At 34.9% G+C, this 27,879-nt stretch overlaps 1 protein-coding gene across 2 annotated transcripts in view; it reads left to right on the forward strand.

Moving 5' to 3' along the window:
• The window catches only part of LOC111053043 (DNA-directed RNA polymerases I, II, and III subunit RPABC3), a 212,016-nt gene that overhangs the window by 39,334 nt on the left and 144,803 nt on the right, over nucleotides 1-27,879 (forward strand). The window contains exon 1 of one of the 2 annotated variants that reach the window (XM_039425853.1): nucleotides 20,386-20,488. The exons of the other annotated variant lie outside the window; for it this stretch is intronic. The gene's annotated coding sequence lies outside the window, so the exon portion shown is untranslated. Of the gene's footprint in view, nucleotides 1-20,385; nucleotides 20,489-27,879 lie in introns of those variants that run through there. 2 annotated transcript variants of the gene reach the window in all.

Genomic DNA, 27,879 nt, shown 5'->3' on the forward strand with positions numbered 1-27,879 from the left:
GGAATGTGAGTGTGAGCGCTGTTATCAGGTCTGGCTGCAACTGTCTACAACGTTGATGGAAAGATACATTTTCAATAAGTTCGATGTTTTTGAACAGGTAGTATTATAGTCAACTGTCTACTAACGTTGATGGAAAGATACATTTTCAAGATGTTCGATGTTTTTGAACGGGTAGTATTATATTCAACTGTCTACTAACGTTGATGGAAAGATACATTTTCAAGATGTTCGATGTTTTTGAACGGGTAGTATTATAGTCCATTAAACAGCTGATTTATGATGAATAATAATTCCATAGTCTGATTTTTTTCTGTAATATTGGCGTATGAAGGAGGCTCCTTTTTCCTTTTATTATCCTTGAAATGCAATATTTCTAAAAACCTTGTATATACGTCGACGCGCAATTTAAAAAGGAACATACCTGTCAAATTCCATGAAAATCTATTACCGCGTTTCGCCGTAAATGTGCAACATATAAACATTTAAACATTAAGAAAAATGCCAAACCGTCGACTTGAATCTTAGGCCGGTTACAGAGCTCGACCGACCGTCAGTGCGTATATGTACCATCCAACTACCTCAGAATGTCCATCAGAAATTTTGATGAGTTATTTCGAGCTTTTATCACCATATAAAATAAATGTAGATAATTAATGTATGATTTTTACAATAAAAAATTTAGAAATGAATGAAGAAATGTATAGAAAAACTCTGAATTCAAATAAAAATGACACTATTAATTGAATTCATTCATTATGCTATTCAATTCAATATCAGCTGATTGTCGGGCAGAAGTGTCAGCACATTGGTTATATTGGATCAGTACAGCTCTGAAAGCTTCTATTTGCTTCAATAGCGCGTCAGTCGACCGATGGAACGGATGCGCACGAGCTCGACCGATGATGGTCTTCGTACGCTGTGTAAAACGCATGGTCCTGACCGTGCGCATGCGTGCCGTCAGTCCTGCTCTGTACGGATACATGGAATATCTATGGAAAAGACAAGCACGACTGACGTACGCACTGACTGTCGGTCGAGCTCTGTAATCGGCCTTAGACCTCACTTCGCTTGGTCAATTACCTTTCATATTCATGCAAAGTGAATTGCAGGGTTCATCATGTAGACTAGATTCGCAACTATTGCACTTATATATTCAATTATTGAATAATAATGGAATTGTGAATGTTAAATTTTATATTTTCGATTTAACAGTAGACTTGGATGTATTAGGCCTTACTGTAAATCAATTGTTCATACAAGAGTTAAGTCATTTTTGTGATTATGTTTATTTTCAAAAATAATGAAAGATATTGAAGCTTGTTGGAAAATATTGTCAATGATCTAAAGGGTTGTGAATGTAGATGATGATATGGTTTTCATTTGATACGGATTTCTTTAACACCTTCATCCCCTTACTGATCCAGTAGAGTGACGGAGCTCCCTGGCTAGCCAGTCAAGGCCAGCGATACTAGGCTATCCACGTGTAATACAGAACATGATCCAAATGTTCTGTTGCTCATTTTCCCAGTTAGGTTATAGTGAAAATTGTCTAATGCAGGTGTCATTGCTGGTAATGTGGTAGATTTTTCACGTCACCTCTTCTATCAAATGTCAGCATTAGTTGAATGGTAAGAATGGACGTTATTTATGAGTAATTATGACAATTTAAAGTGAATCTCGGTATATTTGCCGGTTCTACTAGTGAAAACGGAAAGCTTGGCATCGATTTTGCTGTCCGCATTTAGTTGTGGGGTGGGGCTTGTGAGAGAGGGGTTCAGCTTGGCCTTGACTCGAACACCACTTGGGTTCTGGCAGGAGATGGGGTTGGTTAGTACCCCTTATTTAAAGCAAGGGGTGCTGGGAGATTTGCCCCCTTATTTTAAGTTCAAGCGGGGGATACTAGATGGGGTTTATTCAGCTCCTTCCCCCCACTTCCCACTTATCTTCCTTGTGCATCGATTCCCCCATCCCCACCTCACCTAACTGAGCAGCTTGTTTTCATATGAAGTGGTACAACACCTCTCCTTCTCCTTCACTCCCTCCTTATCTTTTTCTTCTCCACCCACTTTTGAGTCCTCTTCATCTAGTTTCAACTTGGTACTTGTCATAGCTTCTGTCATTCTAGTTTTTTTTTGTACACTAACTTTCTCTGTTCTTAGAGGAAATTATTCTAGTTTTTCTTGGTTTCACCCTAGTCTCATGTACATTTTTTTCTTGAGCTTTCTTATCAAGGCTTCTTGTTCTCCATCTCAATCCCCTTATTCTTTGTATTTTTCTAACCGAATTAATGAAATCTAAAAGTTCTTCGTTGTTTGTTACACTTTTAGAATCATAAATTATTTTACATTCCTTGTCGTGGTGGGGTGGTGGAATTGGCTTTAGAGATTTTCAATTCAATAGAATGTCAGGTTCATTCGAAATTGACCACTGTAAATTAACAACTGTTCGTTGTATAGGTTCAAATAGGTAAATAAGTTGTTATATAGGTGTATAATAATATGTTGTGTATTGTTTTATGGCCCAATGCTGATGTTTCAATCACGCAAGATTATATTCACCTTTTCATGGCGTAGCAGGATACCGTAGTATTTCATTGTGTAACTTTCTACAAACTCTGAACAGGTGTAGCGAAGAATCAAGTCATGGTTTGATTATTATAAAGTGATATATTTGTTTTCAAACCACCAGCTATTCGGATTCCGTCTGAAATTACACTGTGAAAACAATAAGCATCCTTACAGCCAAATAATATCGTAATTTTGAAAGTGTAATGGAACTTATGTGCTAGTAGCTTCTTTGATGCTATGTGTACACAATCACAGTCGATAGTCCAGTAGTTGATAGTCAAGTTAACTAGTCCAACCACAATTCTAGTGGATAAGTGTAATCCAGTTGATGGGATACGGTAGTTACCTATACTACCCACTAGTATGGTTTGAACGCGTGACCTTCCAATTTCCAGCTTTTGCTACAGAGTGCAACGCACTAGCTGAGATGGCCTGGCTGAGCCCCGGGAGAGTGATTGAGAGGAGCGGATCGAGAAAGAGAATACAGTGAAAGAGATAGAATTACTGAGTGGAAGAAGAAAGTGTTGAAGAGAAGAGGGAGGTGTATAAAAGATAAATGTGGGACTGAAAGGAAGGGATTAAGTGAATGTTGGAAGGAGTGGAGAAGCAGGGTAGTCATGGAGTGAGTGAGGGAATGAATGAGAGAGAAAAATAGTGTGAAAGGAAACAATTGAGTGGAAGAGAAACATGGATAGAAAATGATAAAGTGGAAGAGGGGAGTGTATAAAACATGAATTTGTGGATGAGAGGAAGAGATTGATTGAGTTAGAAGTAGTAGGGAAGCAGGTTACAGTGAGAGAAAGTAAGAGATGAGAGAGAGTGAGAGAAACCAAGTGAAGGCGCAGAGATACTGCGTGCAATACACCTCCAGGGATTGTGGAAACACTGACCCGCGCAATGTAACTCCTTTCCAACCCTGTCCTCGGCGCCCCCTCTGTCACCCCTCCCAAACATCTAACGCCCAAAAACGGCAACAACGCCGAAAATCCTTATTGGCTGAAATAGGGTGCGGGATATTGAGTGGAGAGGGGGAACATTGCAGTTGACCCCTGAGCTATGCAGAGAGAGTTATTTAACAAATGTTAAAGTAGTTATTAGTATTAATTGTTATTTAAGTGGAATTGGATTATTTTTTGTAAATTTTTAAAATGACAATCAAAAATTTTTTTCACCTTTTCTGGATGAAAATTTTTCATCGGGTATTTTATCAATGTTATTCTGGAATTGTTGAAATTCTGTACCTGGATGTTCATGAATTACATCAGGCTTTATGTTCATTGACCATGAGAGACTCCCGATTTCTTCATTTCAGAGTTGTGATTTAAATTTAAATTTTGGAGCTGTATTTTCAGAAGGCGAATTTCGTAAATTAGTTCCATCTCTTCGATATCAAGATAATTAGATTGAGTCTCTTGTAAAAAGTTGATACTGAATTCTTTTGAAAAATAAAGGCATTTATCCGAACATTTGAAGTTCCACCATGAAGTTTTTGTATCGAACTTTTACATTTTGAAAATAATTGTTTGAAACTATGTAAAACAACTGATAGTTGTTCATTGAAAAATGAATAAATTAAATTAAAATATACTCTTAGTTTCAAGCACAATATGAATTTAGTTCCAATTTTCAACACAGAATGCGTTGTGTGCTAGCTTTGCTGAAGCCAGTCATATCAAGTGACACGAAACAATTACTGTAAAATGACATATTAGTTACAATAATGGCCGGGAAAAACAAGGTCGCCACTAATGCATGAATGCTTGATGAATATAGGTATACATACAAGCTTTTCAGGGTCATTAGTCGATTATAGCTATAACATTTTGAAGTATGTGTTTCGAAATATAGGTATGATTCACAAAGACTTGTGAATCCATTATCCGACAAAAAGATAGAATATTCTGAGTTTTTACAAACCATATATACATGTATGAAATATTGGTTTGAAGAGCCTCCAAAACCATGTGATATGTTGATTATGTACATATATATTCATAATAAATGGTAAATAAGAGATCATTTGTTTTTCTGTATTGAACAGAGAACACAGTAATAAATCATTAAGTTATGACAGTCGTTGTTGTATTATTCAGTCACCTTATTTTTTCTGTCTAAACACTCTGAAGGAGGTATTCTAATTATTAACCAATCAAGGTTAGAACTTGTTTTCAGAGAATGAAGTTTGGAATTCACTGTGGGGGCTTTCAAGTTAATTTCCAAATTGTATACATCTTCAATCTTCCAGTATAATCTGGAAATGGAAATGAATTTTAGAAGACTACAGTATCTCTTGCTTCTTGAACTATTCTTTTTAAACGTATTGACAATGGTTTTCCAATAAAGTGCATCTCAAATATAAAGACATTTGGTGGTGAAAGGCGTTACTAGAACCATGATTGTTTACAGGTTTTTATTGATCAGCGATTATCACTCAATTCACAATGTTAATACCCTATCAAAATATAAACACAATTATCCTGAGATGCACTCATAACTTCGTCAGAGATGACCAAGTATTATTTTCGGTTACACCTATTTCATTTTTTCATTTGTTCAAATTATTTCCGTTGTCTCCTTCCAAATCTAATTTATAATTTTGTATTCTCAAAGTACTATGTATTATATAGTGTATATTTATTCTATTTGCTTCTAAAGTTTTGTATTCTATACAGATTTAGCACTGTAACGCCATAAACATCCGCAGCAATTCATTGTGCAAATGCAAATAGTTGGCGTTAATTTGGCAGTTGTGTGTGTTTCCCATCTGTTTGCAGCAAACTAAAAAATAGCAACGTTGACGTAACGCGCGTAGGTGATGGAAATATTGTGCAGATATCGTTTATGTTGAACACTATAGTTATAGTTGGCTGTAGTTTTTTGGCACGTGCTGTGTGTTTGTGTTCAACTATTTTTGCAAGTGCACTTGACCATGGGGAGAGACGAGTGCAGAAAAAAATGCAATAGAGAGTGCAAAAATAGTACTGCATTCCAATTCATTTTCATTTCGCAACAAAGTGCAGGCTTTTAGCCAATGACGCTCCTAACTGGTCTGGTCATATCTTGTTTGGTTTTCATTGTATTTTTAAACACTATTCGGATTCCGACGACTTCTGAAAACCAAGAATTTTTTTGGATTGGAATAGTGTTGAATGTGAAAAGTGAATTCAACCTGTTACACTATATTATAATAAATCCCAATTCGAAGAGAATTCGCTTGATTTCATAATTTTAATGAGAAGTAATTGCAGGCACGTCGACGGGGGGGGACTCGAGGAGCTTCAGCCCCCTGCTCCCGAATAATACTAGTAGGTTATTCAAACTAAAGTCTAAAACGATATCAAAAGATAAAATAGTTTTCGATTATCATTGAATAATTAATCAGAGGACTTGATGTTGTACTAACTTATCTGTCGAAAAATAGATAGATAGATAGATTAATGCCTTTTATTTTCACTTTACAATTTCAAAAGTGATGTGGGCGAAATTGAGGCGATAAAGCCCCCTCTTCCACTTAACCCACGATTATTAGTTACATTACATAAAAATAATAATATACTTTACAATTCAAAAATAAATTATGAATAAGAATTTCAATAAAACAACTGAACACTACACTACAAATTTAAAAAATTAAGAAAAAAAACTGAGAAAACTAAAAGCAAGGAATCTTAATAGGTAAAAATCTTATTTACTCAAACAAACATTCACACAAAAACACACCACACACACACACACACACACACACACACACACACACAACACACACACACACACACACACACACAACACACACACACACACACACACACACACCACACACACACACACACACACACACACCACACACACACACACACACACACACACACCACACACACACACACACACAAACATACACTCACAAAATGAGAGAAACTAGTGAACATAAATCTTGAAAATGAGCCATAAATAATGTACAGTATGCCAATTTAAGGATAGTTTTGTAATCATTGTCTGTTTAGGGCTACTTCTAATATAAATTACAAATCTCAGTACCTTTCTTGAATTATTTTATCATAACATATTTCGGACATTCATGCCACTTTCAAGACTTGAATGTCCGAATCATGCATGAACTTTCATGGCATGAATGTCCGAAACATGTTGTGATCAAAATGAAAGTATCATTGGCCGAAACAAGACACGCCCATAGTGGGAGAAGCAATTGCTTTATCTTCGGTATTTGACTGTTCATGAACAGTGAACGGATCTCATTGGCCAAGTCACGCTTATTGTGGGGGGAGTGTCCATTGACTTGTATCGGCCAATGAGAGAGCCTTCCACCTTGATACATCAGCCAAATACCAATAATATGGCTCCATCTAGCTACATTTCATTCACTTTGCTATGAAGTCATATTGATTGTAATATTAAAAATTGTAGAGTGAATATTGATGTTGTGGAATTTCTAAGTTGATTTTTAACAACATGTTAAGTCTCTTCCATTAATATTTAAAACTCTCTCTGTGGTGATTTCATTCCTTAGATTGAATGAAATTCAACTTTGAATATTTACTGAATATATCGTTATGCTATTGCTTTGCTGCAACCACCAAAAACTTTCAATTAAATTTCTCAATTTAGTCTGCTTATGGGAGAAGAGCTCAAGCAACCTTTAGAACCTGTAAGATCGATTAGTCACTGCCTTTACAAAATTATACAGAATGGGTGAAAAGTCCGAGAACGGCTTAATATATCATAAACAAAGGTAATATGACGGTGGGTGTGATTGGGGATCCTACTCAAATAAAAAAAAATTGGTCCGCCATCTATCCATCATTTTAAATGCAACTTAATTTTTTTTTAAAGGTATATGATTTTGATACAGAATTTTAATAAAAAAATGAATGGCGGAATCCGCATAACGATATCTCAAACCGTTTTGAAGATATTCACATCATTAATCAATACTATTCAAACCAGAAAGTATAAGAACGGCTTAGTATCTCATAAAAAAATGTTATTCCAAGGTGGTTGTGATTGTGGATCCTACTCAAATTGAAAATACTACTTTACTATGACTATAAAAATCTAGTCCGCCATTTTGAATTCAACTTTATATTTTTAAATAGAAAGGTGGTCGTGTGATGCATAATTTCAATACGAAATTTCAAGACAAAATGAATGGCAAAAACCGCACATTGATATCTCAAACCGTTTGGAAGATATTCACATTATTAATCAATGCCATGCAAATCAGAAATGAAATGCATGAGAGGTATTGATTAATAATGTGAATGAATATCTTCTAAACGGTTTCAGATATCGATGTGCAGCTTTGGCCATTCATTTTTTCTTGAAATTTCTTATCGAATTCATGTATCGCATGACCACCTTCCTAATTAAAAAAAATAAAGTTGCATTCAAAATGGCGGATCCAAGATGGCGACCAGATTTTTTTAAAAGTCATAGTAAAGTGGTAGTTTCATTTCGAGTAGGATCCCCAATCGGGAATCTGCAACTTCCGCCCAGCGGTGTTTGGGCACTCACAGATTGAACGTAACAAAGTGAACGTCCGTGACGTCATCATGAGTGATGCCATTTCGCTCTCACTAGCAGCCGACATTATGTCCCCCGACTGAAGGAGCGAAATTCAAATTCACTACAGTATACTAAGGATGCTTCAAGCAAAACACGTATTAGCCTTCTTAATGACATATAGATTTCTATGCTGTAATTCCATTCGAATTGATAATAAAAGATTGGGCTAGAACCAATGATTTCAATCATTCATTAAGAATCATCTTCAATGAATGATCACTGTCACATTAGTTGAAGCAACTTATTGTCTCGATCATTCATTCTAATGTTTTGATTTTTCATTTTATTTGTCTTTATGACAGAGACAATGTGAAAAAATTATTAATTTGTACCATTCAGAAAATTACAGAAAGAACTAGACTCCATTACAAAAATCATCATGATATCTTGATCATGGTGTTTTATCACTTCATTTTTTATTCATTCTTATAAAAAAATGAAAAAAATTGTCTCACTCCTTCATCTCTTTTCAGAAAATTACAGAAAGAACTAGACTCCATTACAAAAATTATCATGATTTCTTAATCATGGTGTTTTACCACTCCATTTTTTATTCCTTTTTATAAAAAAAGGAAATTACGCAACCGAATGCTTTCTTAATTCAAATCAACCGACGATTCAATCAAGGCTTAAAGTATCTAATGAAAATGAAGGCGAGCGAAGCAAGCCTGCTGGTCTTATTTCTTGATAATTTAGCAGGAGGTCTAGGTTGAACGGATAAGGCAAATAGGGAGGAAATATTGCAGCAGATGGTTATCGAAAAGCATATATATCGGTCTCTCTTCGACAGAGAGAGAGTGATAGCGGGACAAATAATGGGACTGTCAGTGTTGACGTCACTACGTGAACAGTGTACTTGTGTAAGGGAGCCATGTATCACTCCCATTTGACCGCTGGGCGCTACTTGTGTATGTCCCCCCAATCACACCCACCTTGGAATAACATGTTCTTTTGAGATACTAAGCCGTTCTTATACTTTCTGCTTTGCTTTCTCCTTTCTGCTTTGAATAGTATTGATTAATAATGTGAATATCTTCTAAATGGTTTGAGATATCGATGCACGGTTTTCACCATTAATTTTTTTCTTGAAATTACTTATCGAAATCAAGTATTGCATGACCACCTTCCTATTTAAAAAAATGAAGTTGCATTAAAAATGGCGGATCCACGATGGTGACCAAATTTTTAAAGTCATAGTAAAGTAGTTTTAACTTTCTTATGTGTGCACCGAATTTGATGATTTTTTTAGTTTTGTTCGTTATGTTCAGGACCAGGTTTATGGCCTATCAAATTTGAAATCCAACTCCAGGACTTTCTCCTACAGTCCTTCAAGTTTGCATGTAATCCTTGTGGGAGAAGATTTGTGAGCTGGTCACACACAGAAATAAAAATCAGCTCTTATAATCATTGTGTCATCCAACAGCCTTTGGTGGATCTGTTTTTCTATTTTCTTTCTACTGATTCAGAAAATATTAATTCCTAATAATGCTGCGGTACGAATGATGTCCAAACTTGGGTCGTAGAACTCGAAACGCTGTAAATTTAGAATATGCACGAAAAAATCAGCAGCAAGGAGTTATAACATTCAATTCCCAGCAAGCTGCATACAAGTATAACTGAAAATACAAACTGCTGCACAGCTAACTAAGCACATAGGAAGTCCATATTGAGATATAAATTGTGACGTTATATTTGGCGTCGCATGTGCCCTGCTTGGCCGCAGTCGGTAGAGCAAAGCTTTTTGAATAAATTTAATATTATTGTGACTCCTGAAAGAAAAATACCACCAGTTTCTTGCCGACTCTCCTAGGAGCTCAAATAATTCTCTGCTTACGATGGCTGCAAACGTCGGCTGCTTTAACAGTTCACAGTTCTTATGACTGATTTGGTTAACTCCACAAATATAGATGCAGGAGAGGTAGATAGATATAAGGGCTCTGATTTTTGTACTAGACAGTATGGTATCGTCACCAATGCCACCCGCCACCATCTGACAAAGGGGTCAACAGTGTAAGATGATACCGAGTGGAATCAAAGGCGATACTCTATCTGAATACCTTATAAATTCTATTAATTTGTAGTACTGCTGCAACTTAATACTATGACCCTTGAGTTCTTCCAAATCAGATGTGATGGTTCTGAATAATTTAAATAAATCTTGAGAACATATTATTTCCAAAGATTTGATAATCAATGCTGTATTTTGCTGATTTATCCAACTTATTTGGTGAAGAATATAGTTGGTTGATAATTCAAATACTATGTCAATACTGGTAATAAAATAGACTATAACAAGATTGGTCATGCATGAGGATAGGATCTTAAATAAAGGGTACACTATTCAACATGTAAAAATATATATAATTACATGAAAATGTCAATGAGCAATTACAAAAAATAGAGCAACAAATATAAAAATAATATGAGAAAATATATATATTAAGAAAAAATATCACAGACAGCTCACTAAAGATTTTACTTTGCTTATTTGCATTAATTAATAAATCATGTGCTTCTTTAATCAGCATATATTCCTTCAACTTATACAGCTCAGTTGTTGACTTGCTGTTGCTTGTCGAATAAAATTTATAAATCTCACATCCAAAACATATGAAAAAATATAAATATTAAAATATATCTCAGGGCTTGGGTTCGGCCTCTGGTGGAATTCAGATAAATCAATCTATCTTATGAACATGAGCTTCATAAAAATTCTAATAAATTACTGATAAAAAAGATAACTGAGTGAGCATATATGATAAGTCAAATATTAATAAATATTCCATCTGTACATACTTATATATTTAAATCTCATGAATTGTTCTTAATAATAGTCCCTTGAATATTTGCTCAAATTATTCAAGTAATAATTTATCAATATGACATGCCCGTTTTTTTTATTTTAATTTTAATATTTAAATAACCCTTCGACGAGCTAGCTTTATTTAATTGTGATTATTTTGTAGCACTGAGGGCCCTCCTTAATAACTTTTCAAGAGTGTCGATTTTTCACAATTATGATGGTGATCCGAATTTGTTTCGATGTCCTAGACCTTTCTGGTGGGCTGCTGTCATCTTCTCCAATGGGAATATTTAGATTTAATGACTCATGTCATACTACAAATTCACTGAGTCTTATGCAATTTAATTTTTAATTATTCAATCAACTTTAACTCTTAATACAAAATTATATAAAAAAGGGATCTAGTCTTGAGCTCTCAAATTGGTGGGCGTCCCTGGTGACCTCTGGCAAGCAAATGGGTATGGATCTTCCCCTATTCTTCTACAACCATACTTCCGACTTTTCAATTTACATAAAATTTAAATATCCACTCTCATTGGTGGATTTTAAATACTCCGCTATGACATAATTTAATACTGTCAAATAGTCCATTCAAAACTGTCATATTACTATCCATTGAGTGAATATTTTAGTCTTAAACTCCTATTTTACATTGGTTACACAAATCTATACGCTCTATAAAGATTACAAATTTTTATTATTTCTATAAATAATACATGTACATTTTAAATTAATTTGCTTTTAGCGCCAGTCAAATACTGCATTGTGATTGGTACATCCCAAAACTGTATCATGTATCATTGCGCTGAATAAAGTTACATCCCATTTCCTTTATCTTTTTGTTTTGTTTCTTATATTTGTTCATGCTCGATTAATACAATAAATATTTTTGTGCTTTCTTAATCGCTTTTTTGTTTCCATTCATTTGGCATGCTTGCTTACTAAACCCTCTGATCATAGTCTAAGCGAATGCTATTTATACGCAACTAATTTGCCACAAGGTGTCTGGCTAATTCTCAAAACATACGGCTCGACCGATTACTAAGGTCACCGACTAGTAAATACCAAAGAACCTAACCCTAAAATATTATATTATTAAATAAATTGCAATAATACTTTTATTTTTAATTTGGCTGTTCATAAACATAGCCTTGAGAGCCGTCATTATCCAATCTAGACCGTTGACACTGTATCTGGTGATAACAATACAGCTTCTTGCTCTGAGACCTATCAATTTCCTTTCAGTACAAGATTTTGGGGAATACCCAAAACTATATTCATACAAAATGTAAATACTGATTGTTGGTTATTTTTCATAAAAATACAGTGCATCAGATTAAGCTAAGGCTAAGTACACCTGAGAAGGCGCGGCTTGGTGATACAAAGTGTTGATCTCATGGAGATCGCTCTACCCAGGACTTCCTGTAAACCGGAGGTAGTAATATAGGAGGTACTGGTTCCACGACATGCCCGATCCAGTGTGTGTGAGTTCTTCCATTATAGCCCAGTCAATAAAGGTTTTTTCGATCCGAAAATTAAATAAAAGCTGAATCTTCTACCATCGATAGAACCCTCCCAGAGGGTCATTCTCCCAAAAGTCCCAAGAAATCCCCTTGGAGCTTTCCCCCCTAGCACCCCTCAAAGTTGAAAAATGCAGGTAATCACGGAAAATCAATTATCTCTGTACCCATTGATCAGAAACAGCTCTATTATATGCCATTCGATTAGTTACATTATGGACTACAATATTAGTTTTATTCATTTTTTCAATAAAATTAACAGTTTTCTTGATAAATTAATATATATGTAAAAATTTAGGGGGTTTGCGATTTGATTTTTTTGTTTTCTTCGATTAACTTCGAAGCAAGTAGTTTTAAAGAAAAATGAGCCGAATAATTAATGTAGCCACTCTCATTGCAAATCCATTAATGTATATTGTTATGTATTTGCGATTCGATTTGACGCCGTGGAAGGGGAAACAGTCAACACGGAACGGCGCGGCTGACTCTCTTAGCCATAGTAAACAGCAAACTGGAATTCAATTATCTCTGTAAACATTAATCGGAAAAAAATCTATCATATGCCATTCGATTCGTTAAATTAAGGACTACAATATTAGTCGAATTAATTTTCTCAATAAATCGAACAGTTTCCTTAATAAAATAATATAATGTAAAAATTTAGGGGTTTTTCGATTTGATTTTTTTGTTTTCCCTGATTAACTTCGAAGCAAGTAGTTTTAAAGAACAATGTGAAGAATAATTATTGTAGCCACATTCATTGCGAATCCATTTATGTATATTGTTATGTATTTGCGATTCAAGTTGACGCTGTGGAAGGGGAAACAGCCGACGCGGCTGACTCCCTTCACCATAGTAAACAGAATAATACTGCTGTCTACATTGCATCTCATTTACAGTATGGCGCTCGAAACAATCAATTTTGTCTATTGTTTTGACATGCGCTGTATATAGATTTTCACTTTTCAATACTCTTAAAAAATATTACAATTTTCTTGATTTAACCATGCTCATGATAAAAATCAGGATTTCGTTGTTTTCTCACAGAATTTATTATATTAATTTGAAGTGTGCCTTCTCCATACGAGTCAGAGGTAACACAATTTGATAACTCTAGTTTCAGATATTGATGTTTTTCATCAAAGTTTCATGATATATTATGTGTCCGACTCCTTCATCTTATCCTTATTTTGTGAAAAATTAAGATTCAAAATTTATTTTCAAGAACAAAAAAAAAAAAAAAATTTCAAGCTGAAAGTAGATCAATTTGTTGCACATTCGGTTCAAATATTAACAAATGTTACCAAATATTACCAATATTATCACATATAGTGAGAACGAATTACTCTGAAGCTTTCTATTCTCACTGAACATGAAGAGACAATACCTACCAAGCCAGAATCGCAGTTCCGTTCAAATCATTATTATCAGAGCTTTCAAATTGATGCTATGGAACTATGGATGTTATCCCTATCTCATAATTCCCCTATTTATCCTTATCCTGATTCAGAATAAAGTAGTTGATCTCTATAATCACAGAAATCAATGTACAGTACCTATAATAAATAGTAAAAATAACAAAATTTCTAGTAATAATGCAACTTTTTCTAGGTATGAATTTCAAGGCTCATAAAATGACTTTTTCTCAATCACAGGCAGAAATTCCAATGATTATCATAATAGCAATTTAATGAAAATTGCTTATATTGTACATTGTTCGACGTAAGATAAGCTACATCTTTAAGGTAACCAACGTATTTAGGATTATCATGTTTATGAATGAAAGCGAGACTGTGATAGAAGATTGGTCAAACTGAAATATAAACATTATAGACAATCCATATTTCTGATCAACTATAATTATAAATGATAGTATCAAGCCGTAATGAATTAAGCAACTGAATTTCAAAGTTACTATCCACAGTTCAAATCGCACTGTGATTTCCTTTTACTTCCAAATGGATTGACTTGCCTCACTCTTCAACGTAACAATTATTGAAAAAACCAGTGGAATGTGAACGTCATCCAAAAAGCATTTGAATTTCAATTTTCATATCATGAAATTCATAAAAAACTAATTCTTGAGAGAATAGTGATGAATTGCAAACAGTGCAAGTAACATTGATACAAAGCGATACAATGAAAGTCAACATCGATTAATTTGATATTGGACTTATCAAATTTATATTATTTATAAAGCTTATAAAATGTGGAACCAACATTTTTTAATTTTCTCTACTGGAGCAAAACATCGATAGAAAATAAAGAAGAGCCCATCATAAGCACAATATACTTGTGTACTAGAATTCACTTGAACTAACTCATCACTTCAACCCTTCAATGATCACAATGAACTAGAATGGTATAAAAACCATGGAATTGATAATCAGGTACATTTTTCAAATAGCTTCACCCAACTAAATCTGTAAATAGATTCAATTTGAATGCTTCAAATAGAAAATGATCTATCCTTTTGGTGCCCTAATTAAAATCAATTTCAATCAACATTAATCGACATAAAGAAAAGCTTCTGCCAACCTTGTATAGTGAATGACAAGATGCGAGTGGAAGTTTAAAAATCGATGTTTTAACAAAAATAATAGAAGATGATGAATCGTCTTTCAATTAATCTTATACGGTAGGGTACTTTGTGGTTAAATGTGAAACACTTTCATGATTTTCCTACCTTTTATGCATGCTTACTCTTCCTTAATTTGTATTTTTGCATGGCTTTCATCTTTAGAATCTACTGAATTTTCATATTGAACTGTCTAAATAATCTAGATTCAACTAGTAAGAACGGAAGATAAGCTACTTTACAGAGAGAATCATAGAAAGTTTCGACTCAACTATCCCAATGTATATTTTTTTTATGCCTCAGCCGTCATATATATTTGGCTCAACTGAAGGTATATTATCAACCTGGCTTGAAGAAAATTAACTGTAGAAAACAGCTAAGACTGCACGCTATGATTTTTCAGGAAATTGCCACTGTTAACACTAATGTAATCTATGATTTATCTCAGTTTTTGACAAAACTTATGATAAATTTTAGCATAGAATTATAATCATACACACATATTTTAAATATGTATTATATTATGTAATAGTATGAATATTTTATCGGTTGCAAACAATATCTTTGTCTGTCATAGAATGCATGATTTAGCACATCTATAACAACAAAATGATTTTAGAGAATTTAGAGAATTAAAATGTGAAAAATTAGTTTCATCGCATGTCAAAACAATAGACAAAATTGATTGTTTCGAGCGCCATGGTGTGAATAAGATGCAACTTAGAAAGCAGTAGGCCTACTACTGTCGTATTTTACTGTTTATTATGGTGAAGAGAGTCAGCCACGCCATACCGCGTCGACTGTTTCCCCTTCCACAGCGTCAAATCGAATCGCAAATGAATAACAATATACATCAATGGATTCGCAATGGATGTGGCTACATTAATTATTTGTCTAATTTTCTTTAGATTATTTGCTTCGAAGTTAATCGGAGAAAACAAAAATCAAATCGAAAAACCCCTACATTTTTATGTATATATTATTTTATCAAGGAAACTGTTTGATTTATTGAGGAAATGAATACGACTAATATTTTAGTCCATAATGTAACGAATCGAATGACATATGATAGATTTTTTTCCGATTAATGGTTACAGAGATAATTGATTTCCAGTTTGCTGTTTACTATGGCTAAGAGAGTCAGCCGCGCCGTTCCGCGTCGACTGTTTCCCCTTCCACAGCGTCAAATTGAATCGCAAATACATAACAATATACACCAATGGATTTGCAATGAGAGTGGCTACATTAATTATTTGACTCATTTTTCTTTAAAACTACTTGTTTCGAGGTTAATCGGAGAAAACAAAAAAATCAAATCACAAACCCCCTCAATTTTTACATATATATCATTTTATCAACAAAACTGTTGATTTTATTGAAAAAATGAATAAAACTAATATTGTAGTCCATAATGTAACTGATTGAATGGCATATAATAGAACTGTTTCCGATCAATGATTACAGAGATAATTCATTTCCCGTGTTTACCTGCATTTTTCATGTTTTAGGGGGTTGGGGCGGAAAGCTCCAAGGGGATTTTTTGGGACTTTTGGGAGAATGACCCTCTGGGAGGGTTCTATCGATGGTGGGAGATTCAGCTTTTATTTAATTTTCGGATCGAAACTGCTTTTTTGGACCTTCATTGACTGGGCTATTATAACCAATAAGCAAGAAGCACCTGGATGCAAAATGCCGCATCGTGCCTCCTCAGGCGTGCATCCAGCTAAAGTTTTTCATGAGATGCATTAACTATTTGGTGGTAAGAAGTTCGCCGGACCAGCTAGTCATCAATATTTTCCATTCAACCAAAACAATTTGATTTCCCATCCAATGCTCACATTCAGAAATGAATTATACTATATTTGCCTTCTTATCAATCTATGTATAATATATACAAGAATACAATCGATTGAATTCGATTTGTCACCAAGATTAGTATGTTCTGTGTATTATTTTAAAAGTTACAATTTATTTTTACTTTGAATTCTCAATTTTTTTATTTTATTTTCTATGTTGGTTTGTTGCAGGTATGTTGCAGTCAATTCGTGTGCAAAAGTTCAATATCAAGGTAGTTCTTTTCTCTTTCCTTAAGATTTTTACTCTCTATTTCTCTCTCTCTCTCTTGCTTTAGTTCTCTCTCAATATTGAAGGTTCATAAAAAAGTGCAAAACTGAGACTTGCTTCTATAGTTTCTCCATCAATCATTTGAAAAATAATGAGAACTCTCGTGTTTAGCGGCGAAAAAGTTGAAAGGAAATCCTTTCTAACAAAAGAGCAGCAAAGTACATCGATCTTTCACTTCTCTTTCCATACTCAACTCCTTCTTCTTTTCTCTTTCTCCTACGTTTTCCTCCTCTTTATCTTCTTCACTTTCTTGGTTTCGGTTTCTCCATTTCTCTCTTTCTTTTGTATATTTTCTTCTTATTTTCCGCTTTTCTTCTGTATCTTTATCGATGTTCCCCTTTCTCTCCCGTTCCGTGACCTAGTTCCGAGAATGCGCCACTTTTTTGTACTTGGCTACAACAGTGATATCAACTTCATGCTGTCAGCATTGATTGGATTGGAAGCGTTTATATTGCCTATAAGGAATGCTGACAGTTTTAAGTGAATTTCACTAGAGCAGCGAAACGTAAGACTTGGCAGCATTCCCTATAAACAACATTAATGCTTCCCATTCATCTAATGCTGACAGTTTTAGTGAGTCTCTCTGTAGCAGCAAAACGGAAGCTAGACTTGTCAGGATTTGCAAAATTTATATTCTGGGTGAAATCGCTTCTCTTTGTGTCACCTTGAAAACTACATTCAACATTTATTCACTCACTACCATCTACTGATACCTTCTTACTTAAATATATTTCGAATACTGTACTTCGTAGTGTACTTTTAGAACTTTGAATTTACCATTACTTGACTATTATTCACTAGCTCTTTCAAGATACTCAAGTATAATCATAATACTTCACGATATAGTTAGCAGTATTTTGGAAACTTCGAATTTATACTATCATCAATACAGGGATGAAATATGTTTAAGTTTTTGTCGGAGGCCAAGTTGCTGCTATAAACTAACTCAGATAACCAATAATATATAAAACTTGAATTTTAAAAAAACACTTTTGGAGTGAAAATGCACTTACTTTGGTAGTGACGATCGTTTCGACCTGTTGATGGTCATCATCAGACTGTAGGAATTTACTCAGATGTCAAGGTTATGTGTGGTAAGGGATGATGGTGGAGGAATAGGTTGTGGTGGGGGTTGGTGGATACTTAGTGGGGCGGTAATTTTGAACTGTGAACTATTTTGTCAAAAAGTGTGTGGGAAAATAAATTTATTTGATCATTTAGGAGACTGTTGGGAACAGTCATTCCAGTCATTTTCACTCCAACAGTGTTTTTTAAAATTCAAGTTTAATTTTAACAGTGAAAAAGTATGGATATGCAACAGAGCAATAATATATATTATGTAGTCGGCTGATTATTAGAATAGGAGAATGCTAAAATATTAGCTTGTATTCTCTCATGCAACAGGGCCCAGATTTTACATGGGGTTGTGATAGTATTAATAATAGCAAATTTATGTAAAATCTATAGAACGATGCTGAATGAAATCAAGCTATGACCTCAATCATAATAGTATGATGAATTTTATTCTAAACTATAGTGGTTCAGATTTATGTTCACTCTTTCTATGTTGAAACTTTCCATGGTCCTGATTTAATTGGAACTTGAATTTTGAAAATATCCCTCAAATTAGGAATCTAATAATTCAAGTAGCCCTCAAATTAGGAATCAAATAATTCGAGCACAGTTCCAATTTGATTCTGAAATGAAGGTGGATTTGGAATCATTCCAGAATATTTCTCATTGCTGGGAGTAGATTTCGGTTTCTTCCATCATCCTTGAGTCGCTCTACCATACTCTATCGATGAATCTGTAGTATATTATTACTACACAGTCTTTAGAAGACACTTCAGTTACTTGCATCAATGTCCATCATCAACTAACTAGAGCTTACTTCGTAACAAATACTTGAGTTAGGTCCGAAAATAGTAATCAGTAGTTGTTACCTTCATTGGAAGAATAATATGGCGCCTCTCCACTTTCTTATACTCATTACTTACTTATACTTATTTCTCATAGTGTCACCTTATTTTCTATTTCTCCAGAATTGTCTTATTATCTGGGTAATTCTTGCCCGTTTTCTTGCTTGCCTTCACTCCTGAGAAGCTTTTCCCCTCTTCTTATGTCACCTTTCATAGGACTCATTTCCTTCTCCGTAACTCTACCTGCCTTCCTGCTGTCATGTACAGGTACAACTCTATTCCTCCATTCCCTTAATAAATACTATTCACTTTGACGTGCCACCATTCTTCTCAACTAAACTTCTTTCAAATTCAAAAATATATTTAAGTTGTCACTTTCATTACCAGAATAATCTTTAATAATATGAATAAGCCGTATTGACTCAATTTTTTTCTATCTCTCCTGCTGTATTGTAAAGGTCCTCATATTTATTTTCTTTTAAAGAAGTTTCTTACTGGCCTTATTTATTATATATCATCCTTATTTTAGTAGAACCTTCTGCAGTTTTCCAGTCTTTGGACCTCTAAATAGTCCCCTGTTATTAAGCAAGATGTGAATACTAATAATTCACACTTCTAATAATTATATATCTCTTACTTTTTTTATTTCTATTATACACACCGTTCTATCACACATTCAAACCATATTTTGCCTGTGGTTCTATCTATTAATTCTAATCAAACTACTTCTAATTGCTTTCATGAATTTTTCTTTTCACATCTACGAGATCTACTCTTTACGTTCTCCCCTTCTATTACGTACCCCGTCCCATGTATTTTTCTCTTACTTCTATTAAACTATCTTCCCACTTCTTCCCTTTTTCCACGTACCTCGTTCTACTATTTTTCTCTTCTTCATACCTTTATCAATCCCTAACCTCGATTAGGGGATGAGAGGGATGTCCGTGGGCGTACTAGATGAATATGATGGGTTGAGTGGTGTTAGAAGGATGGGTGATGAACTTTCACTGGAGGATAGAAGGCTTATGGTATGGGTAAGGGCAAGGGTATCTGAGGGTAAGGTTAGGGGCTCATGGGGGCTAAGGAGTGTGAGTAAAGGCAAGGGTAAAGTAAGGGGAGGAGGTGTACCAGTAGTCGATATGAGCAGCGGTGTCAGCTAACCCTGGTTAGGGGGCTGGTTGGGGGGTTCGGATTGGGGTAGGGGATGTCTCTAATATTGACTGGGGTGGTTCGCATGCGCAGGCAGCCCCTATCAGCTGACTCGCCTAGGCGCTCACTCTGACAACGTTGTGCAACCGATGCGAGCATTGTGTGAGGTCATGTACGATGGTCACTACCTCAATGGTCTTTGTCACCCGGCTCGGCTGCACAATGGTCACTGGGGGTGATCATTGCAGGTGAGTTAAGCTTTTTCTATATAATTTTTCTTTTCCCATTGACAAAGGAAAAAGGAATCAAACTTTATGATGTTATCACAAAACAAATGTGATTCTTCTTTTTAGAAACATTTCAACTACAACCGCTAATTAACATTGAGTTGAGGTAATCTGATAGGTACCCTTTTTAATGGCTTCAAGTCGAATCTATATTGTTGAGTTGATTCAAGAACAATATAGCTCTTTTCTTTTGAAAACTTGGTAAGAATCGTGAATAGAACCGCCAATTACTGGTGAGTACGAGTATTTTTATGTTCGTTTTACGGAAATAAAATAGAATGTGTCAAGGACTGTTGTGTTGATTTATGAGAAATAATATAATTCTGACTATAGAAATGAAGAACTGTATTGATGTTGATGTTTTTTTTTTTGTGGAGCGTTTAGGTGTCGTAGGTGTTTTAGGTGGATTTCGGCAATTAGTTTCTTCTTTCAAAGAAACTTTAATAATAGTTATTAATGTATAATATGATTAGAAACGCAGTGCTAAAATGCGGAAAGTGACTGAATTGATTTGTTTATTGCCTGGCAGAGAACCACAGTGCTCACAATAGTCTGGCAATGCTGTTTGTGATGTTTGTCTTCTCACCTGTGTAAATATTTGAAAGATTGAATTTTTGTCAATCTCTACCGTTAAGACTCAAACTAAATTAAATCGTCTTGACTGGTTGAGAGGGGTTTCTTTGACTTCATCTAGAGACAACCTACGATTAACCTACTCTGATTGCTGCATCTAATATCTGACCGAGTTTTTCTTATATTACCACAGAGGAGTTGAATAATAGCTGTTCATAGCTATTCATACTTATTTATTGTTTTGGATTAGATAGATGATATTTCATTCGTGTAATACACAATATTACTTATTTCTCCATTCACATTAGTATGCAGGAATTCCACAATAAATCAAGTTTCAATCACTGAAGGTTTAGAGGTCTCTCCAGTCTCTTTCATTAATTTCTCTTTGAAGTTTTTTAATTTCAGCTCTGAAGAGCGACCTTCTAAAGCTGGATTTTCATATTCAAGTATCAGTTCCGATACGTATAACGTGTCCGATACTCTATTTGAAAATACTATGGAAAATATTCTCCCCTAAGTTATAAAGGGACTATTTCTACTTAGATCAGCTGAGCGAGTATGAACAGTCCCATTAGAACTTATGGGAATTATATTTTCACTGAACCGGACACTATCACTGATACTGATATGTGCGAATCCAGCTCATTGTATTTTGTTAAGTTTGTTGCGGTCTCTCAATTTTGTAACCTTGATGCAGGTAACCTGATTACCAGAAAATAATGAAACTGAACACATCTAATACTTGCAAATACAAGATTAGAAGGAATTCATACATGGAAATGATATTAGAATATAGTATGGTAGTTGTGGGGCTACAGTGAATGAAAATGAAAGGATGGGAAATTGCAGCACTAGCGCTGTTAGTGGTGCCGCACCGAACTAGCACAGTATTGCGTCACTTTTGCCCTTGATTAAAATATAAATAACTAGGGTTTTACCCTATGGTACCCTTGGTAGGTACTACTTTTCAGAGTTAATTAAGCCAATTACATAATTGAAAGGCTTTTCATTCTACCTACAATATCAAAATCTGGATAAGTTTTGAAAATGTTTGAATCAATATCTGAAATTATTCAGGTTCATGAGACGCTTAATATTATAACCACAATCTCATACAATTCAAGATAAATCTACATAGCTTATCTCGATCCAACATAATACAACTCATCTCGATCCAATAATAAAACATGACGCTAAGAATAAACATATCACATCTCCGTTCAGCCCAACTCAACACACTATTTCTAAATACTATCTCATTCACCGCAAATAATACAAATACATTGCTCGACAATCCAAAAACATAACAAAACAAACTACAAATCAACTCCATACAACACTATGCAACTCAACTTAATTCAATCATCATTTACCCTTTCAATTAAACTGAGGAGAATAACCCAACTCCAAACCGGAAAACATATGAATAAATGAATTTATTTTCTCCTCAAATTACATAACATATAAGTAGAAATGAAGTAGTATTTTGAAAATTTTTCTGATCACGCTTCTAGTAGTGTGATCAGATAGATGAAACATAATTAACAAGGTAAATACATTATGAAATATAATAAATAATAGAAAGAAAAATAAACTAGTATAAAGTAAAATCAATAACACCTAATTAGAACTAAAATCGAAATGAGCTGATATGAGTTGTATTGAGTTTAATTATTGCTTTTTATCAAGTTGATGAGTTGTGCTGTGTTGTTTTTAGTTCAACTGTTTAGTTTTAGTGTCATGTTAATTCGATTTAGATATAGAAATGTGCCAGAAATACTTTACAGAAAAATGTTTATTACATTTTATATTAATGATACGAAAGCTCCTGAGAATTCAGAGCGAGAATCAGTTACAAAATTATAAAATGACTTGTATTTACAGGCTTCCATCACTATGCAACCTTAACTCAGCCTCAACGCTCAACCTTAATTTCAACTTTTCAAGAAATACATAAAACTGACCCCCTGACAGAGTAATTGAAATTTATCTACATTATAATTATAAACTCATATAAACATAAATATTTATGAAATGATTTGTATCACATTCACTTCTTGTTTTAAAGATCTATAAGATTTATAGAAGTTGATAGAGGGTAGCAGTGGGCTTCATTAGAGCTTTCCCTGAGATTGATGTTGGAATAAAACCACGTCTGTCGTAGATTGCATTATGGCGGCGGATTGAGGACCACATCAGGTGGTATCTATCATGAGCATGATAGCATGTTGCACAGAACACAACATAAATGGACTTTGAAAGGATAGCATGTTGTAGGATAAATAGAGTTCACACTGCACTGGTAGGGAAGTTAATGAAAATTTGAATAGAGCGGACAGAGAGGCTGTGATTGAGAGGTGACTGGGATTGTGGGAGAGTGTGTGTGTTTGTATGGAGATATTGAGAGAGACCAAGTGAGCGAGAGAGAAAATACAGGATAAATAAGGATAGAGATAGACAGAGAAAACCATTATGGTAGATTGGATCGCTTCATATAATTATCCTAATGTATTTATTAACTAATTCGTATCAATTGTATATTGCTAGCTATTCAATAAATTGAAAAAGTGAACCTGACTATAGTGAGGTCCACATTATAATGGCAGTATTTGATTAACATTGGTGTTGCTTTCCTCGTCTATCATTATCGTATCATCTTCCTATTGATAACATGGAGGTTAAGTACAGTTTCATAATGATACTACTTATGATTTTGTGTTGTATTTCTATAAATGGGCTATTATTTCCATTTACACCCAACCAAAAGAGACATAAAGAGTGTGGGGAATGTTAGATATATTATGAGGAGAATTGAGAGAGATAAATATGAGAGGGAGTGCCATGATATTCCATTGAAAGATGAATGATGGAATGAGGGATTAAGAGAGAGAGAGTGAGAGAGAGAACTGGAAATAGAAACGTTATTGAGAGACATCAGGAGAGATTGAAAGATGATGAGAGATGAAAAAGGAGAGACAATGAAAGAGTAAGAGTGAGAACGACAGAGAGAGTGTGTAGGAGAGAGGGAGCAAGTCTGACAGAGAGTGATAGGAGGATTAAATAGAAATTGGCTATTCATGATGTTCTAGCGTGTATCCTGGTTTTGAACACGCTTTAATCCTTGTGTCTGGGATAGGATGACCTTGGCTTATGTCTGGTCATTTGCACTGTTGTGTGTGTGTGTGTCAGCCTGCTGATGTTATTCTGGTGACATTACGTTTCGTAGGGATAGTCCATCACGATCATTTAGTCCAATAAATATGATTATTTTAATGGAATATAGCCTTTAAATTTTGGCCTTGTGAATATCTGAACGATTTTTCTAATGGAGATTATATGTGACTATCTAAATTAATTTATTGATTACCAAAATATAATCACAAGATTCCAATACACTGGTTTCATTTATTCGAGTCAAGTCATGTCAGAGGCCCTGAAATTGATTGGGTGTGACCTGAAAACTTCAACACCAGAACTGATCCAGTCGGGTTACACAATATTTATTAATTTTATTTATTCAATTATAGTTTGAGTTGACTCAATGGTTCCGATTCTCATTAACTCCCATGGAACTCTGCCTTGAATACAGAATGTTTGCGAACTGCCTACCAATATTGTAGGGCATTTTTCCTGGGTAAAAAACATATCTAAATATTATATTTAAATTGTCCGCAAGTCTTCAGTTACTCACACAGCGGCCATTTTGCTTTTTTCACTTATTATTTTTTTTCTAGATAATGGTTAAACATACGAAATTGAAACTTTGCACGATCATTTATAACTACCAGACAAAGCTAGGAAAAATTATGATAATTTTTCAAATTCATAAAACAAAATGGCGGCCATTTAAAATGTTGTTTCTTAAATAACTCAGAAAACGATAATTTTCAATCGACATCACTGTGAACAGACCTAAAAGACCTCACATGAAATTGATGAACAATATGGCGACTATTGGCTTTTGGCGAGATTTCTCACCTTATTTAGCAATTTGGAGGTTATAAACAACTTGAAAAAAACATAGGGAGAGAGAAAATAATTTTCTTATATACATATGGACCTGAAAACTTATATACATATACTATTCATATATACATATATGTATATATATACATATATTTTGAAAATCCTTCTTCCCATGATTCTTCCTTTCCTAACCCATCTAATTAACACCTCACTAATGACTTCAGTTTTTCCTGAAGACTGGAAACGCTCTATCGTTATTCCTCTCAACAAAATTTCCAACCCTCTCACTCCCTCAGATTATAGGCCTATCAGCTTATTGCCTTCCTGTCATAGGTACTGGAGATTATTGCTCACTCCCAAATGAGTCTGTACATTCATGACTCTGGTTTGATTAGCGATTTCCAGTCGGGGTTCCGTAGTGGTCACAGTACCACCTCGGCTCTGCTGAGAGTTGCTGATGATATCCGCGGGGCTATGGATGGTAGACAGTTAACTGTTCTAGTATTAATTGATTTTAGTAAGGCCTTTGACTCCATTTTTCACCCCACCCTCTTGTATAAACTTCGTAAATTGGGATTTTCAAACACCACTGTAGCATGGGTAAGGTGTTACTTGCAGGGTCGGTGTCAGAGTGTGAGAGTGGAGGGTGTCTCTTCACAGTGGCGCAATGTGGATAGAGGAGTGCCTCAGGGGTCGGTCTTGGGTCCTCTACTGTTCAGAATATACATAAACGACGTGACTAGTTCTCTACTAACCACCAGATATCATCTATATGCAGATGACCTGCAAATCTATGAACACTGTATTAAAAAGGATTTCAACACGACAGTAGAGGAAATCAATGATGAATTAGTACGTTTACTTGATTGGGCTGGTAATAATGGGCTAAAGGTGCACGAGACAAAGTCAAAGGCAATAATGGTTGGTTATTTGAGACTACTGAACACACTTGACTTGTCAGATGGACCGTTTATTACAATCAATGGCATACAATATTATTAGAGTACAGCTCAGACGTGAAAAACTTGGGACTCACTATGACTAAGACCTTGGATTGGACAAACCATGTGACGTTGACATGCAATAGGGTGATTGCTGGGATCAAGACGTTGAAGAAGATTTCTGACACTCCTTTTTCAACAAAGGTTATGTTGGTGAAGACCTTGATTTTCCCGGTTTTGAACTATTGCGACATTGTAAATACTGACATGACTGTTCAACTACTACAGAGGATGCAGCGTGCGCATAACTACTGTGTCCGCTTCATCTTCAACCTCAGACGTGACAACCATGTGACTGAATACTTTGACCGACTTGGTCTCATGAAGTTACATGAATGTAGGTCATTTCATGCGGTTCTCTTTCTGCATAAAGTGTTAAAAACTCACGCCCAAGTACGTAGCTGAAAATTTTCACTTCTTGTGTGACATTGATCGGGGTGGTACCCGGCATGGTTCCCATTTACTGGCTCGTCGGTTTGGCGCGGCTGTTTTCAAGTGGATCAGGGTTGGTGTGGGTGGCTGGACCTAGCACAAGGTTCATTGGCCAGTTTTTCTTTCTTTTTTCTTTTTCTCAAAACAATTCAATATTTATTATTTCTCTTTCTTCCTCTTCTTCTTCTTCTTTTTCTTCCTCTTCTTCTTTTTTTCTACTTCTACTTCTTCTTTTGTTACATTGTATTATTTTTCAGTTTTAATTCTTTAATTTCTATTCATATCTCAATTATAATTAAGGTTTCTTTTTTTTCCCCATTGATTATTATTTTTGTATTTTAATAATATTTATTTACCTTGATTGTAATATTGTATATATTTTTTTCTGAATTTGATTTGTTTAATCTAGTAATTATTTAGCATTGTATTGGAGGGTTGAGTGTAAGAGAGGGCCGGCTGCGCCCTAACTTCGCCCTCCTAGGTAAAAATAAAGGCAGCTATTCTATTCTATGGTTTTACAAAAGCTATCACAACCTCTAGAATGCATTTGGCAGGAGTAGATATTGGATTTAACAGCATGTCTTTGGGCCCACTTTCCTTACCCTATTACCATAGGTAAGGAAAGTATTGCTTCCCGAAAAAATTTGAGGTACCCCAATTTCTAAATTTCTATACGTTTCAAGGTCCCCTGAGTCCAAAAAAGTGGTTTTTGGGTATGGTGTGTGTGTGTGTGTGTGTGTGTGTGTGTGTGTGTGGTGTGTGTGTGTGTGTGTGTGTGTGAGTGTATGAGTGTACAGAGTCTGTGTACACGATATCTCATCTCGCAATTCACGGAATGACTTGAAATTTGGAACTTAAGGTCCGTACACTATAAGGATCCGACACGAACAATTTTGATTAAATGCAATTCAAATTGGCGGCTAAAATGGCAAAAATGATGTCTAAAACAGGGGTTTTCGCGACATTCTCAAAGACTCCTCCAACGATTTTGATCGAATTTATACCTAACATAGTCATTGATAAGCTCTATCAACTGCCACATGTCGTATATTTGTAAGAATTTCAGGAGCTCCGCCCCATCTATACAAAGTTTGATTTTAGATCTCCAATTATCAGGCTTCAGATTCAATTTAAACGAAAAAATTTCAAACACTTATAACTTCTGACACAATGCTCAGATTCCATCTTACTACACTTCATTCTTCTCGGCTCGTCAAGGCGGTCCAAAATCATGCATCATAAGTCACATTCGGTCGGAAAGTGGTAAATTAATTGTTGAGTGTACTAAAGCCTATATTCCAATACACAAAAATCTGGTGTGGCGCACTCACACAACTTTCCTTGCCGTTATGAAAATTGATCACCTGACGCTAGTGT

Source organism: Nilaparvata lugens, chromosome 4 (genome assembly GCF_014356525.2).
Source record: "Nilaparvata lugens isolate BPH chromosome 4, ASM1435652v1, whole genome shotgun sequence".
Lineage (NCBI taxonomy): Eukaryota > Metazoa > Arthropoda > Insecta > Hemiptera > Delphacidae > Nilaparvata > Nilaparvata lugens.